Raw genomic sequence first — 18,829 nt, 5'->3', positions numbered from 1 at the left:
TCCCTTCGCCATCCTGATTTTTCGTCCCTGACGTTGTCCATTCTCTTGATTTCTATCATTTTGCCTATCATCAAAAGTTTCATTTTGTGGAACATAACGATCATCAGTCCTTTCTCTATCTTCGCGATGTTCTTCATTAGGATTTGGTATTCCTTCTCGAATATTATTTCCAGCATTAACTGTGGGTGAGTTTCGCCTCATCTCTCTTCTAGTCGATCTTGAATATGATCTTGTAGTACTTCTCGATCTTCTTCTATGTAGTCTCATATTTTCCATCCTCAATTCCTGATTTTGCCTTGTTAGATTTGCACGTTCTTTTTCCTCAGCTCTTCTTTCTTCATGTATTCTTCGTCTCAACGTTTCTAATGCTCCAATTTCCTCATCTCCATGAATTATTCCTTTATCTGCTTCTTGATTTCTCTCTACCTGTCTATGGTTCCTGGTTTGCTGCTCTTCTTCTGCTAAATTTGATCGCCAAGTGTGTACACTCACTCTATCATATTCTATTGTTCCATTTTGTACCGGTGTTTGCTGAACTGGCGGTTGAACTTGATTTTCTCCATTATTTCTCCTTCTAGTAGATTCTCCCATTTCACTTCTCTCTCTTCCAGCAAGTCTTTTACTTCTTCTTCTAGCAGTTGTCGGTTGTTCCGATACATTTCTCCTTCTAGCCATTCTTTCAATACTAACAAATTGTAAGAGATTTTATAAGTTTTTTCACCAATTACTTTCAATTCTAATAAATCACAATATTAATCTTCAACTTTTTCTAGAACAATCTTCAATTTTCAATCCATGTTTCTAGCGCCATTATGTAGTTGCAGGAAATCATACACTACACCCCTCACAAGATTTCATTAACATTCAACTCATTTTTGGATTAACAATCTTAATTTTATTGATGAATCTTTGAACAATCTTACAAGAAAATATAAAGGGATTAAGAACCACAACCACGCTTGATTTTCTCTCTCCTAATTTTTTTTTATTCCTCTCTCTAAAAGATCTCTCTCCTTTTCCTTTACCACTGAATGGCTATTTATATCGAATTACATAGTGGATGACAGGTAATCTGTCCTTTATTTTCGGATATGACTTGCGATATTCTCGCAACCTTACAAATATTAATCTCGCACACTTCCTAATTTTCACAAGTCCATCATATTTTTCTCATGATTTAGCTGATATCGTTTAATATGTCGTTTCTGAAATTGCTTTACGACATTGTTGTGTTATGTTGTTAATAATTTCGCTGAAGTGTTGCAGCTGAGAGATTCTGATCCTATAATCAAAAAATCATAACGATTAATACTGCAATAACATCATCATCCAAATATTTTTAGAATTTAATAACCAATAAACCAAAAATATAACATAAGAAGATGAAAACAAAAATAGCTATGTGTAGTCATAATCATCGCTATTGAAAGCACTAGTTATTTTTCCAACTAATCCAAAAAGAAGATATACTAGGCAACAATTCCTTTGAGAAATTATTTATCATTCCCGAACTCCTTGTTATCGACAACCATCAGGACATAAGGTTCACGGAGATAAGTGTTAATACCCATGAACTGTCTTGGCTGAAGAGGTCGAATTAGGGTCCTCTGAATTTCCAAAGATTTAGACACGAACGTCTTTATTTCATAAATCTCCCTTCTTATTTCCTTTAACTCATCAAGAACATCGGAAAACTTCTGAGAGTTAGAAGGAACAACCCTGGGTTTTCTTCTATTTCTTCTTTTTGTTTTCAGGGACTTAGAGACAGGAGATTTTTCTTTTTTCTTGATTGAAGACTTAACAATCATGTTGACATCCTTTCCATCTGACGACATAGTGCTTTGAGAACAGTTATAAACAACTGGATTTGTGTGATTGAATCACTTAACTCAACAAGCAGTCTTATATAGGATGTCAAGAGGAAAAAGGAATGTAGGGTTCGAAACCTATTGACAGGTTTACGCCCAACTCTAAAACCCTATAAAGAGTAAAATTGTCGATAATAACCCTTTCTTTTATTTGATAGACAAAAAATAACAAAACTAAGAAAAGAAGGAAAAACTCTTCTGAAGCCTGGATCATCAATCAATCTTGTCTCTTTTCGAACAGGCACATGAGACAAGATGTTCCCAACAACACAATCAAGTTGTGTTGCGATGAACAACGATTTGTCCATCTTTTTCCTCATCGGAGGAATCCTCTGATCTTTGTCTATTAAAACTATTTGACCATATTTTCTTTTCAAATCGTCTTATTTTATCCTTGGAAACCAACTTCTTAGACGAAGATAAGATCCTACATACCTCGGTGGTCTTCTGAGCAAGTTTCAACTTCCTTGCTAATCGATCTGCTCTTCGTTGAAGTTTGCTGGCGTGCCTTATTTGGTGCTTGTATTTGTAACACCTTGATAGTTCGTGTTCCTTCATCGAACAAAATGAGCACGTCAAACTTGGATAGTATTCATGCATCTGAGATGTGCAAGCAGACAGACATACAGTTGATCCTGAAACTTCACTGACAGGGTTTCCAGTTATCGGATTCAAGGAATCTTCCAGCTTGATTGGGTTTCCCTCTTCTCCAAACCCATTGAGGTTGATATATGTATTGCTACAAGTATCAAAATCGATGTTTTCACAAAGAAGCCCTACACTTGATTTCCTATCTTCATCGAAATCATAGGTTTCAGACATTTCATCAAGTGTTACAGCTGGACCTTTGTTCCCAGTGTATTTTCTACGGTTTGGGAATTCATTAGAAAAATGGCCAAAACCCTTACACTTAAAGCACTGAGGCATGTCCTCGTCATCAGCCTCGTCAGCATCCCTGTTTTTAGGAGGTACGCGACCGTGAGGTTTGTCTGATGACTTAGGTTTGTCTCTTGAAAAATGTTTATTTCTCTTCAACAGAAGATCCATAAATTATCTTGTGATCAAGGAAACTGATTTGTCAATATCATCCGAAAAATCATCCTCAGACTGATCATCCTCAGAGACATGAACACTTTTACCTTTGACCAGTAATTTAGTGTTCTTATGTGATTTAAAGGCAACATCCTTACCGACTTTGGATGTATGCTCATGGTCAAAGATCTTAATCTTTCCAACCAAGGTGTTTCTGGAAAGATTATCGAGGTTATTCCCCTCAACGATGACATGCTTCTTAGACTCGTATCTAGATGGAAGCGATCTGAGAATTTTCATCACAATGTCCTTTTCAGGAATAGTCTTACCCAATGCAAAAGATGCATTAACAATTTCAGAAACTTTGTGATTGAACTCATCAAATGTTTCTTCATCTTCCATACGAAGGTTCTCCCAATCAGAATTAAGGTTTTGAAGCCTAGCATCCTTTTCACTGGAGTTTTCTTAAAATACGGTTTCTAAGATATCCCAAACCGTCAAAATTTTTCTTTGCAGCAGTTATCTCAACAGCGGTGTATTCACCAATAGGTTTGGGAACGTTTACATCACCGAATGCCACAACGGGAGCATCATAGCCATTAACCACATATACCCATGATTGAAAATCACGAGATTGAAGAAAATATCGCATAGCAATTTTCCACCATAAGTAATTGGAGCAATCGAAGACTGGTGGTACGTTAATAGAGATAGAACCTTTGTACATAGAGTCAGATCGCTATAAACACGGACTTGTTAGGTCTTAAACGTGTTTGCCTGCTCTGATACCAATTGAAAAAGCGGGGGTCTAACAACACCACCCAATATTTCTCTTAGAAATCTGTATGGACTAACTCCGAAATACTTTGCTAGAGAAGCAACTAGACAGTCAGACTCAATCTAGATAAAAGTATCTCAAGGAGTTAATATCTCTCTCTTGATTTGATTTTTACTCAAGCTAAAATCAATAGCGAGTCTTTATCAAATACAAGGAATAACTTGGACGGTACCAAAGACCAATGTCCAAGGATCAATCAATATCAATCAACAACCAAAGGTTGGATTTCCAATTGATGATCACGAACGCACAACATGTATTGTTTCAGTTATACAAAAAAAAATGCGGAAAAGAAATAACACAGACACCAGAAGTTTTGTTAACGAGGAAACCGCAAATGCAGAAAAACCCCGGGACCTAGTCCAGATTGAATACACACTGTATTAAGACGCTACAGACACTATCCTACTCCAAGCTAACTTCAGACTGGACTATAGTTGAACCTCAATAAGTCTCTCACCGATCCAAGGTACAGTTGTACTCCTACGCCTCTGATCCCAGCAGGATACTGCACACTTGATTCCCTTAGCTGATCTCACCCACAACCAAGAGTTGTTGCAACCCAAAATCGCAGATTTGATAATAAACAAATCTGTCTCACACAAAAAAATCCATCAAAATATAAATTTGTCTCCCACAGATAAACCCTAGGTTTTTGTTTCGTCTTAAGATATAAAATCAAGGTGAACAAGAACCAATTGATAATTCGGTCTTATATTCCCGAAGAACAACCTAGATTAATCAATCACCTCTCTACAATCCTTCCTGACTACACAGGAGGTTTGTCGAGGAATCACAAACATTGAGACGAAGATGTTTGTGACTTCTTAATCTTACCTATCGGAGAACTCTCACGATCTCAAGCCAATCAAAGATTGTACTCGTACGATAGAAGATGCAAGATCAGATCATACAACTACGATAAAAGTAGTATCGGTCTGGCTTCACAATCCCAATGAAGTCTTTAAGTCGTTAACCTTGTTTTAGAGAAGAAAACCAAGGGTTAAAGGAGAATCGACTCTAGCAAGCGCACTAGTATCACACAGACGTGTGGGGATTAGTTTTGCACTATGCTAGATGTCTCCTTTATATAGCCTTCAAATCAGGGTTTTGCCTTAGTTACAAAGCAATCCATATTCACTGTTAGATGAAAACCTGATTTAGATTCAAGCTAATATTTCTCAACCGTTATATCGAAAACTTAGCTTGTCACACACACTTGGGTAGAAATTTACTGGGTTTGTGAAAACCATGGCCAAACGTGTACGTGTATGTTGGTTCAACATAGTAACCCAAAAGGTTAACCATATGAGCATTTCATACTAACCTTGTTCTTCTTCACCATAACTAGTTCAATTGACTCAAATGAACTAGTTAAAGAGTTGTTCAATTGCTATGAGATCTTATGTAACTACACAAGACACAATTGAAACAAAGATGATTCGATTCGATAGAATCGGCTCATGAACTTTATAGCCACGGTTTTCATAAAGCATTCCTTAGTAATTTAAGTTTCATGTTCAGAGCACATCTTTAGATCATAACCTCTTAAGCTTACAAACAAGTTCGCGGACTTAAGACAACCGGTGGAGTTTTCCAAACTCAGAAGAAAATCTCGGCAAAGAAACTTTCGCCAGTTCGCGGACTGAGTTCGCAGACTTACACGCAAACAAGTTTTTGGAAAATCCCAGCAGAAATTCTCGGTACAAGAATTTTCGTCAGTTCGCGGACTGGGTTCGCGGACTTGGCAAAGCCAATTTCTCCAGTTTCGCTCAATCAACAAAGTTCGAAAACTTCGGACTAAGGAATACATGGTTATGTAATCTAAACTCTCAGTTCAATCATTGAGATATTCTCAGAGGACGTTATATAGCCGTTATTCACAGACCGTTTCGCGTCAGAACAATTCTCAAAGTAATTGAAACTTTTCATGACTTTCGTCACTAGGTGAAGATAAATTTGATCAAAGGGAAACGCTTTACCAACACATGATTTTGAGATATAGATAAGCGAGATATACTCGGCTCGAAATGTCAAATGTGTATGATCCAGTCTATATAGCATACGACTTTTGTCTCATAAGAAGTAGGTGATAAAAGAGATAGACTTTTGAGTGATAGATAAGTTCATGTCTCCACATACCTTTTTGTTGATTAAGTTCCACGGTTTCTTGAGTAGATCTTCGTCGTTGTATGATGAATCAACACGAAGTCCTTAAGCTCAACTACACTTTTCTATGCTAGTCCGAGACTCAGCTATGTAGGCTAGAAATCAAGACTCATAGTTTTGATCACTAACATTGTCAAACATGCTTGAGATAGCAACGCATGCGAGGTCGACCGAGCTATGCTCTAACAGCTTCTACCCGGAGCTCTGATACCAATTTGTTAGAACTAATGGCTCAAGCTAGCACAATCAATCAAGATATGAAAATGGAAATGAAAATAAATCAAATCAAGCACACACACAACACAAGGATTTATAGTGGTTCAATCAAGATAATTTGCATCCAGTTGCGAAGACGACGAAATGATTTCACTGTGATAATCAAACAAGTTTACAAGGTTTCTCCAGAATCCGCTCTCAAGAACCCTAGCCCCTTTGTGCCTCACACACTCTCAAGAACAACATAAGTTTCTCTATTATAGCATATCCCTAGCCAGTTTTATATTTGACCCAGCTAGGTAACAAAAGAGACTAATAGACTAATGGGCCAAACCATGAAAATAAGCCCAATCGGATATACACAAGTAGGCAAGGCATCCAACCAACAAATACTAGCAACCAATACACATTAACATCGAAAAAAAAGTTTTATGGAAATTGTCCGCATATGTAACAGTTTTTTTTCTTCTTTTTTTTTAAAGAAAGAAACCATTCATACAACCAAACCAACAGGCAAGAGTTATAACATATAGAGCAGCTTATCAACGATACAAACATGGGGATGTTTATCCCAGATACTATTTACATGATATTTCCTAGCTAACCTAGCCAGCATCAGCTGCCCCATTATGTTTCTGAGGTACATATTTATATTGGGAACTATTAAACAAAGAAAAGCCGCTTTTACAGTCTTGAACATACGGAAAAATTGTCCGAAGGGATGCGAAAGTTTGATGGAGAAAAAAAAGAAACATTTTCATCTAAATCCGATCTTTTTCAAGGCTCTGAGCACCAGCTTAAATCTCAGCACATCATATCACTTCAATCAGATAGGAAAACTGAGAGAGTCAATGCTTGCTTAAAAAACTATCTCAGATGTATGATTGGACATAGGCCTAAGAATTGGTTTAAGTGGTTGTCACTGGAAGAATGGTGGTATAACACTAACTTTCACACTAGTCTCTAGATGAGCCCCTTCAAGGCATTATATGGCTATGAACCACCTTATCTTGCTTTCCCTTCCATTGTCATTACATCTATCTTAGGTTTTGAAGAGTACTTCCAGTAAAGAAATGAACCCTTGGATATTTTGAAAGAAACTCTCCACAAATCCCATGAAAGGAGAAAATTGTATGCTGATAAGAAGAGAGTTGACAAAACTTTTGAGGTTGGTGATGAAGTGTACCCGAAGCTTCAACCTTACAGGAAATCTTCAATTGCTCTAAGGAGAAATCTGAAGCTCTCTGCAAAGTACTTTGTCCCTTTTCAGGTCCTCCGGAAGATAGGCTCAGTGGTTTACAAGCTCCACTCCCTCTCAGCTCAAGATACATCATGTCTTTCATGTCTCACAACTGAAGAAGAGAATTGTCCAGTCTCATATTCCTTCTCCCCAACTGCCAATAGTAGATGATGTTGGTCAGATTGTTCTCTATCCCGATGTTATTTTTTTTATACTAGGGGCATCTCCAGACAGGGTAGAGCAGTAGATCAACTTCTTCTCTAGTTGACTAACTCCACAACTGAGGATGCTACCTGGGAGGATGCAACTCATGCCTCTGCACACTTCCTAAATTTCAATCCTTGAGGACAAAGATTTTTCGGAGGGGATGGTATTGTCATGTAACTGGGTGATGTTAGTAGGTGGTGCCCCTAACTGCATAAGTTATGTGGTAGCTGTGAGTAGTTAGAGAGTGGTAGTTAGTAATTTCCTTCCATTCAGTAGGATGTTGACAAGTGTCGTGCAGATAGTGGCTCTTATCCAGGGTTTCACATGCTAAATGTGTAAGAACACTGTTGTATTGCGACTGTGATTAATGAATAAGATAACCAGAGAGTATTTGTTCCAAATTCGGCTAGTTGTCTCAACTAGAAGGCTCAGATTGTGAGGTTTGATATTTATTTTTTCCATTTCATGTGTTGATTGTAGTTAGAACATAACAAGAGCATGTCTCAAAAAAACATGACAATTCAAAAACTTACACAAATATTGCATACCAATCATTTGGTAAGAATAGAGAAATCATTGCGTTGAGTTTCATATATTTGCATAAGTTCATGGAAATTGTTTCCTTTACAATCTCCATGAATGATAACTTGAACATATTGGTGTTTGGAACTCATATAAATATTTCATGGTTTAGCTCATTGACGTCTCAAACTCTGACACTGATATAATCTTTAGTTTCATTGCCTACTGTTTGGATGAGAGATCTTCTACTATGTGCTTCACCTTTTGAATCCATTTCCGTATGCCTCTTTCTTGCGGTAACTAATTATCTTTCACCCACAAGTATGTAGCATCACAACCCATTTTTTCTTGAATTATTCTTTTCCAGAGAGTGTTCGTTTCCTTGCTAAATCTCCGTATCCATTTTGTAAATAAAGATTTATTGGTTAGCCTTAAGTTTCTGATTGCTAGTCTTCCCAAAGTTTTGGGCTTACTGATTTTCTCCCATGATATCCAAGAAATCTTCTTTCAATAAGTCTTGGGCTTATTGAAGTCTCTCATAAGTTTGACAAGTTTCTTTCCCACATAAAGTCTCTCATAAGTTTGATAAGTTTCTTCCCCACAACAACATGAGTACGCAATATGGACATATAGTAAATAGATAAACTTGATAATATACTTTTTATTAAAACCACTCTTCCTTCCTTGTTGAGAATCTTATTTTTCACAGAGAAAGTTTCTTTTGAAATTTCTCTATAATTGAATGCTATATTGAGGGTTTCTGCTAACATCTCCTACTGGTATTCTTAAGTATTTGAGAGGAAGTTTTACAAGTTTTCAGTTGAGAATATACATCATAGCCTGAATTTTTTAGTTTGCACCCACACTTGAAGTTGCTGCACTTTTGCTAAGATTGACAGATAAACTTATTACAACTCTAAACACTTGAAGCATGATGACTAATTAAATTCTCATCTTCTTCTTCTTAATTTAGCATCCAAAAACACCAAAGTGTCATCTGCAAATTAAAGGTGTGAGACCCCAATATTTCCATTCACTTTGAAACTTGAAATCATATTGAACTCCATAGTATTCTTCATTAACTTTGTAAGAATTTCATCAACCAATATGAATATAGTATGAATGGTGACAACGGATCACCTTGTCTTAGCCTTTTTTGTGGCCTGAGTCTCCGAGTTCAACTTTTATTAATGAGTAAAGAATGTTGAGAAGATGAAATATACAACATAATACAACTTTTTCATTTCTTCCCAAAACCAGAACTTCCTAACACTTGATCTATTATATGCTAGCTGATATTATCAAAAACTTTTTGTATATCCAGCTTGCATAATATCCCTGGAATCTCCTTTTTGAACCTTGCATTAATAAGATCTCCTGCAATCAAAATTCCATCGAATATATGCTTATGTTTAACAAAAGCTCCTTGATTTTTAGACATGAGAGTATAGGTAACATTGTGTTAAACCTTTGAGTAAGTACTTTAAATATAACTTTGTATATGTTGCTTACTATACTTGTAGTCTAAAATCCCAAAGAGTGTTCATCTGCTCTTTCTTGGGAGTTAGACTGATAAAGGAACAATTTGTTCTCCAATCTATTCTATCTTTTTATTTATATTCTGAGATGACTGCCATTTTGTCTTAATTACATCCCAAGCCACCTTATTCTTCCTAGGGACTTATTGTTCTTGAACTTCTTTATTATACCACCTCCGCGCGTGCGCGCGCTTATATACACACACACTTCAGATTCTTCTATTGCTTTCCATCTATACACTTTCTTACTCAGAAACTTTACTGAAAAAACATGAACTTAATTGTGGTCTATGTTGATGCTTATCCTGAAATAGGTTGAAGTAATATTTTGTATATTCATTCTTAATATCTTCCTGACTGAAATTATCTTCACCATTGATAACCAACTTATGCATTGTGTTCCTCCTTCTCCCACCATTACCGAGCATGTGGAAGTACTTGGTATTATAATCCCCTTCTAGAAAATGTTGAGCCTTTGACCTTGCAAGCCACTTTCTTGTATTTTTCAGGTTTAGCTGCTCCAGTTGTGCTGTCATCATCTTGAGATAATGGTCCCTGCTCCTCAATGGAATTTAACACATTAATTTTGGTGATAAGCTCTTGCTTTTGTTCACTGATTTTTCCATAAGTAGATTTACTCGATCTTATTGTATATTAATAATTAACATCTTGCAGAGTCTTAGACAGTACGAAACTAGGAAGAGTACAAAATTGCATCCGACCCTAGTTTTAAATTTGGCAAAGAAGAGGGGTTAGTCAACCAATATGCTTCAATTCTAGATGATAATTGTTTTTTTAAATTATATCTCCAGTAATCAGAAGTACATTAGAGTCTAGATAAAAGTATTTGACTTGTATTAGGAAATTTACCTACAAAATATAGAGTCGCTATCATATGGTCCATTCTGCATAGAAGAGGCTTTGCCTACATATTAGACCAAGTGTAGAGGCCTCCATTTAGCGGGAAATCAATGATTTCATGCTCCTTTGTGAACTCATTGAACAACCTTCTTCTCCTTTTAGGCCCTTTTGGCTTATTTCTCTTTCTCTTCCTTCTGGTTATATTAAAATCTAATGTTATTGCCCAGGCATCACTAGCCCAACTAGTGAGGAAATCCAACTCCTCCCAAAAAAAAAAAAAAATCAAATCTACCCAATATGAATTTTGAGAGTAGACATTAGTAATACTCCAGCTGAAGTCTTCACATTTACGTTTTAGTTTCCGTAAAACAATAGAGATGAGGGTTGTGGAGGAAAAACAAGCCTGGAGGGGTGGCCGGCCCAAGCATCTGTAGTTTTAGGTTTTTTTATTTTCTGTTTCCATCATTCATGAAAAAGCGGGGGTCTAACAACACCACCCAATATTTCGCTTAGCAATCTGTATGGACTAACTCCGAAATACTTTGCTAGAGAATCAACTAGACAGTCAGACTCAATCTAGATAAAAGTATCTCAAGGAGTTAATATCTCTCTCTTGATTTGATTTTTACTCAAGCTAAAAACAATAGCGAGTCTTTATCAAATACAAGGAATACTTGGACGGTACCAAAGACCAATGTCCAAGGATCAATTAATATCAATCAACAACCAAAGGTTGTATTTCCAATTGATGATCACGAACGCACAACCTGTATTATTTCAATTATATAAAATATAACGCTGAAAAGAAATAACACAGACACCAGAAATTTTGTTAACGAGGAAACCGCAAATGCAGAAAACCTCGGTACCTAGTCCAGATTGAATACACACTGTATTAAGCCTCTACAGACACTAGCCTACTGCAAACTAACTTCGGACTGGACTATAGTTGAACCCCAATCAGTATCCCACCGATCCAAGGTACAATTGTACTCCTACACCTCTGATCCCAGCAGGATACTACGCACTTGATTTCCTTAGCTGATCTCACCCATAACCAAGAGTTGCTATAACCCAAAATCACAGACTTGATAATAAACAGATCTGTCTCACACAGAAAAGTCTATAAGAGGATAAATCTGTCTCCCACAGATACACCCTAGGTTTTGTTCCGTCTTTAGATATAAAATAAAGGTAACAAGAACCAATTGATAATCCGGTCTTATATTCCCGAAGAACAACCTAGATTAATCAATCACCTCTCTACAATCCTTCCTGACTACACAAGCGGATTGTCGAGGAATCACAAACAGGGAGACGAAGATGTTTGTGACTTCTTTATCTTGCCTATCGGAGAACTCTAACGATCTCAAGCCAATCAATCGATTGTACTCGTACGATAGAAGGTGCAAGATCAGATTACACAACTACGATAAAGTAGTATCGGTCTGGCTTCAAAATCTCAATGAAGTCTTTAAGTCGTTAACCTAATTTTAGAGAAGAAAATCAAAGGTTAATGGAGATCGACTCTAGCGGGCGCACTAGTAGCACATAGACGTGTGGGATTAGTTTTGCACAATGCTAGATGTCTCCTTTATATAGCCTTCAAATCAGGGTTTTTGCCTTAGTTACAAAGCAATCCATGTTCATCGTAGATGAAAACCTGATTTATATTCAAGTTAATATTTCTCAACCGTTAGATAGAAAACTTAGCTTGTCACACACACTTGGGTAGACGTTTACTGGGTTCGTGAAAACCATGCCCAAACGTGTACGTGTATGTTGGTTCAACATAGTAACCCAAAAGGTTAACCATATGAGCATTTCATATTAACCTTGTTCTTCTTCACCATAACTAGTTCAATTGACTCAAATGAATTAGTTTAAGAGTTGTTCAATTCCTATGAGATCCTATGTAACTACACAAGACACAATTGAAACAAAGATGATTCGATTCGGTTGAATCATCTCATGAACATTATAGCTACGGTTTGCATAAAACATTCCTTAGTAAATTAATGTTTCATGTTCAGATTACATCTTTAGATCATAACCTCTTAAGTTCACAAACAAGTTCGCGGACTTAAGTTAATCGGTTGAGTTTTCCAAACTCAGCAGAAATTCTTGGGATGAGAACTTCCGCCAGTTCGCGGACTTAGAACACAAACGAGTTTTGGAAAATCCCAGCAGAAATTCTCGGTCGAGAACTTCCGACAGTTCGCGGACTTGGAAATCCAATTCCACATCCTTCCGATTTCTCTTGATCAACAAAGTTCGAAAACTTCGGTTCAAGGAATACATGGTTATGTAATATAAACTCTCATTTCAGTCATTGAGACATTCTCAGAGGACGCTATGTAGCCGTTATTCACAAACCGATTCACGTCAAAGCAATTCTAAAAGTGATTGAAACTTTTCATGACTTTCGTCACTAGGTGAAGATAAACTTGATCAAAGCGAAACGCTTTACCAACATACGACTTAGAGATACAAGATAAGCAATGAATGCTCAGCTTGAAATGTCAAATGTGTATGATCTAGTCTATATAGCATATGACTTTTGTCTCATAAGAAGTATGAGATAGAAGAGATATACTTTTGAGTGATAGATAAGTTCAAGTCTCCACATACCTTTTTGTTAGTGAAGTTCCACGGTTCCTTGTATAGATCTTCGTCGTTGTATTATGAATCGCCATGAAGTCCTTGAGATCAACTACACTTTTCTATCCTAGTCCGAGACTTAGCTATGTAGGCTAGAAATCAAGACTTATATTTTTGATCACTAACATTGACAAACATGCTTGAGATAACAACGCATGCGAGGTTGATCGAGCTATGCTCTAACAATTCATGTGTTAGTTTTTTAGTTTGGTGGGGATGAAACTACCTTAATAATCAAGAATACATGGTTTAATTTTACTTGTTCTCCATGGAATTTTATTGAAAAACATGATTTAGTTTCTGAAAATTGACAAATTACTTTCAGCTTATGTGTCAAGTATCCTAGGTATGTAATAAGATTAATTCTTTGTTAATTTTCAATCATATATAAATTGATTTTAGTTCGGTCTGTGATTATTGTGCCTTAGAAAGACAAGTACCGACATGTATTGACATATTAGCCGACGTTAAGTCATTCGATTTAGGTGGTTTAGGTTATCACCTCTATAGCTCCTTGATTGAAAAGAGAACTAGTTCTCCAAATCTAGGATTTTTATGCATTTAGGTGGTGGATTAGAAACCTTATTTTATCTTTATATATTTCTTTATCTTCATATTTTGGTTATTCGATTACCCAATCGTTCATGGTTAGTATTAATGTTAGTATAACTTAGAAGTTTAGTTTCGTCAATCCAACTCCCGTATGATCGACACGTATTTACCATTATTTATGCTGTAGACATTGTGCGTCCTCGGTAAAATATTGTAGCCTTTTATAAGTCTTACCAAGTATAGGGGTGAGCAAAAACATCCAAATCCGTGGATCTTACCCAATCCGACCCGCATTTTGGCTGGTGGACGCTCAATCCATTTCTTAGAGGATTGGACGCGGATGAATTTTTAAAACCGATCATTTTCACGGGTTGGATGCTAGTGGAACATCACCCATCTGTATTGGACACCCTACCCTAAGGATAACGTTAGTATTATACATATATGAAGGTTATTATACAAAATTGGTAGATAATATATATAGTTTCCTATTGAGATGCATTGAAGTTCCTCAAAAATATTCCAAAAGTATCAATTTTGGATTGATCGGAGGCCCTCATGTCAATAAAAATTGTAATTTTGGTCGTAAGAAAGACATAATATTAGTCTTGTTATGATAATTACTTATATTTACGTAATTTAAGTTTTAAAACTAAGTTATATCATTCATCTTCGACATTTACTTGTTTACGTTTATATCTTTTTTTAATCCGCAAATTCATCCGCATCCAATCCGCTAATCAGCTCATCCGCGGGTGTCAAATCCGACGGGCAATGGTTGGACGTGGATGAAATCTCAAATCCTTCATTTAAACGGTTTGGACACGGCTGATACCAAATCCGCATCCACCCATCCGTTTCTCACCCCTAACCAAGTACCAGGCTTGAGAGTACAGAGCCCAACAACATTGGACCTAGATGTTAATTCCTACATATACAAAGTGATATTTGACCCGTCCTACATAGCCTCTCGATGGCACGCCAAGGAACTCGTCCTACATAGCCTCTCGATGGCGTTGTAGCACTAGAGTTAGACGTCTGTTAGAAATACGAATCTCTTTCCCAAACTCGTCCTACTCGTCCAATGTGCTCTTTCCCTTGGCTATTCAACTAGGGTTCGTGTTTTTTTTTCTTCTCCATGAGCAGTTTTCTACCAGCAGGTATCGTAGTAAGTATTTTTTTTCACGTTTACTTGTTGAATCATTGTCGCAATGCGCTTTAGTGTGCAAAACTTGGCGAAATATCATCTTCAATGACGAGTCATTCACCCAGATGCACTCACGTCAAGTTTACGATCATGATTCTGTTGATGTTGTTGCTTCTGGTAAGGCAAGTTTTATTCAGTTTTTTGAGTCAGTGAAAGATTTGAAACTTCTAAGACTTATAGAATATGATGATGACAATTATAATGAAAAACCTTTGACGAAATTTAAAAAAAATCAACTTAATCCCTCCTATTAATTCTGGTAATTTTGTTGGTTCATGTAATGGTTTGATTTGTATTTCTGTACTTGGGAAGAGCTAGATGATGATATTTGGGTGAATTACTTCCACAGAATATTGTGGAGACAGATTGCATATATTTATATGGAATACAAGATAAGATAGTGAAAGCAGAATAACAGAATGCAATTAGATCCTAGTTAATAGTTGCAGAGACTGGACTTAATGTTTATCTTGCATAGACTGTGGAGATGGTTGCAACTGTTTTGCAGCTGACTGAGTATTCTGACTAACACCCTCCCTCAAGTTGAACTGGAGTTGACGGATGTTCAATTTGTCACGCAGAAGCTGATATCTTGTGGAATACTGTCCTTTAGTAAATAAGTCCGCTATTTGATCCCTGAAACTGATGAAGTGCACTTGTAGTTGTTTAGCTGCCACTCTTTAAGGAACAAAGTGATAGTCGATCTCTATATGCTTTGTTCAGGCGTGGAAGATTGGGTTTGCTGTCAGATAAGTTGCTCCCAGATTGTCACACCATAAGGAAGGTATAGGTGTATGAATTCCTAATTCTTGTAACAGAGACTGAATCCAGATAAGTTCTGAAGTTGCAATATCAATGCCACGATACTCTGATTATGTGCTGGACTTTGAAACAGTCTTTTGTTTCCTGGCACTGCATGAAATAAGATTACCCCCAAAATAGATACAGTAGCCACTAGTTGACCTGCGATCATCTAAATTCCCTGCCCAATTTGCATCCGAATGGGCATTGAGTGAATAATTTAAGGCTGGTTTGAAGAACAAGCCATAGTCGATTGTCTGCTTCAAGTAACGCAAGATACGTTTTAACAGTTCCCAGTGCTCCAAATATGGTTCATGCATAAATTGACAGGCCTTGTTAACAGCCACTTCTATGTCAGGCCGTTTGATGTGCAGATATTGCAAATCCCCCACAACACTTCTGTAAAGAGTAGGATCAGTAAACTTCTCAGCTCCTTGTCTACGAACTTGGAGGTTAGCAGCCAGTGGAGTGCAAACCGGCTTAACTCCATCTAGTTTAGTGCGATGTAGCAAATATGATATGTATTTCCTTTGGGATAGCACTAGGTTGTTACCTTGGTGTAACACTTCAACACCCAGGAAATAAGATAGGGCTCCCATGTCTTTAACAACAAAGGCAGTGCTTAATTCAGTCACCAGCTGATCAATCATCTTAGATTCAGAGCCTGTCACAATGATATCATCAACATAAATTAACACATATGTAGTTGAACCACCAGAAATTCTGATGAAAAGAGATGAGTCTGCCACTGATGCCTTGAACCCTAGCTGGAGAAGATGACTGCTGAGACGAGAAAACCATGCACGTGGTGCTTGTTTGAGGCCATACAAGGATTTATGCAGCCTGCAGACGTGACTGGGGAAGTTTGGATCGACATAGCCAGCAGGCTGCTTCATGTATACTTCCTTCTCCAAGACACCATGTAAAAACGCGTTCTCAACATCTAGTTGACGCAACTGCCAGCCATTCATCACTGCGAGTGATAGAACTAGTCTGATAGTACATGGTTTGATTACTGGTGAGAATGTTTCACCATAATCTACTCCCTCTTGCTGTATAAATCCTTTAGCAACCAGTCGTGCTTTATGGCGTTGTATAGTACCATCTGGGTTTCTCTTAATCCGATAAACCCACTTAGACCCCACCACATTCATGCCATTTTCATACTTTACGAGTGAGTAAGTGCCATTACGTATCAGTGCATTTATCTGATTGTCCATTGCATCTCTCCATTCAGGTATTTTGCAAGCCTTAGAGTAGCATGTTGGCTCCATAAAATCCTCGTCTTGCAAAGGATACTTAGTTGTAGTAAGACACAATTTCTGGATTGGTTTGGTAATACCTGCTTTAGCTCGTGTTACCATCGTGTGACCTTGTTGGTGGTGCTGTGGTGTAGGTTGAACCTCAGATTCAGCCTGAGCAGTAGACAAGGAATTAGCGGGTGACTCTGCTGATGCAGCTGGAGAATACTGCGGAGAATCTAGAGAATATGCTGGAGACTGTGGTTGCGGCAAAGCTGGTGATAGCGGCTGCTGGAGTTGTAGCTGTACATGAGGTGTTGGTCTGAAAACTGATGAGCTAAGTATATCTGTGATTGTTGCAGTATTTGGATGACAAACTTCAAGAGCTTGCTGCTGTCGAGGAGAGAATGGGAATGTTGTTTCTTCAAATATCACATGGCGTGAAATATACTGCCTATTGGTTGGCAGATGGAGGCATATATAACCTTTATGTGATGCACTGTACCCTAAAAAGACACATGGAAGTGACCTGGGCTCTAATTTGTTTGCATTGTATGGTCGCAGACAGGGATAAGCTAAGCAACCAAACACTCTTAAAAATGCATAATCTGGTTTTTTACTGTACAGCAACTCGAGAGGTGTTTTTGTATCTGATCTAGATTTTGGTACTCTATTGATAAGATAACAAGCAGTTGTGAAGGCTTCTGACCAAAATTCTTTTGGCAAGTGAGCATGAAATAGGAGTGTTAGACCACTTTCTGTTACATGCCTTATACGACGCTCTGCAAAACCATTCTGATCTGAGGTATGAGGGAAGGAAAATCTATGTTGGATGCCTGAACTGTTTAGATAGGAGGTAATTCTTCTGTACTCAAGAGCATTGTCAGATTGGAAAATCTGGATTTTATGACCAGTTAAATTTTCTACTTGTTTGTGAAATTGAACAAAAAGCTCAAATCGATGAACCATTGGAAATACCCAGGTGTAATGAGATAAAACATCCATTAACAACATGTAATAACGAAAACCATTTCTTGAAATTTGTGGAGAAACCCAAATATCAGAAACAACCAAACTCAAAGGTTTATCAAGGTAGTAGTACTGAGAGAAAAGGGAAGTTTTCTACTCTTGCTAACATGACAAGAGTGACAAAAATCGAACTTCTTATTCAAAACAGGAAGATAGAAATTTCTAATTATTTTTGAAACTGTTCCAAGCATTGGGTGACCCAGGCGCTGGTGCCAAACAGGTAGACTGGCTGAGAGATAAGACTGTGGCGTTTTGGATGGATTTATGTCACCTATTCCATCGAAAATATAAAACACATTCTCATTCCTCCCCTTTAGCAGCATTGCTCCCGTGCATTTGTCCTTCACAAGAAAAAAGTTTGTGTGAAACTCAAAAAACACATTGTTGTCTTTACAGAACTGAGAAACAGATAGAAGATTTGTTTTAATCTTTGGTACATGATATATCTGATTTAATAGAAAACAACGTGTATTATGAGTGAATGTTGCGTTACCAATATGCGAAATTTCCAGACCATTACCATTACCCACACGAACTTGATCTGTTCCTTCATACTCATGCGGAATATAGATGTTGTTCACATCAGCAGTTAAATGATGGGTTGCACCAGTATCAGTTACCCATTGTTCATTATCTTTCCCACTTGGTAAGGCAATATAATCTTCAGGCGCTTTGGCATGTTGGTGGGTATCTTTGTCATAGCGAAACCAACATCGATCTGCAGTATGGTTGCGCTTTTTGCAAATCTGGCAATAGACTGGACCATTACCAGTATTTCTTGGAAGCTGTTGAGGGCGACGATTGTTATTGTTTGGCGGATTTGGTCCTCTTGGTGGATTTGGAAGCC

Source organism: Papaver somniferum, chromosome 1, assembly GCF_003573695.1.
Source record: "Papaver somniferum cultivar HN1 chromosome 1, ASM357369v1, whole genome shotgun sequence".
NCBI classification, from domain to species: Eukaryota; Viridiplantae; Streptophyta; class Magnoliopsida; order Ranunculales; family Papaveraceae; genus Papaver; species Papaver somniferum.
The sequence above is the reverse complement of the archived record's forward strand: the minus strand, read 5'-3'. Positions refer to the sequence as shown.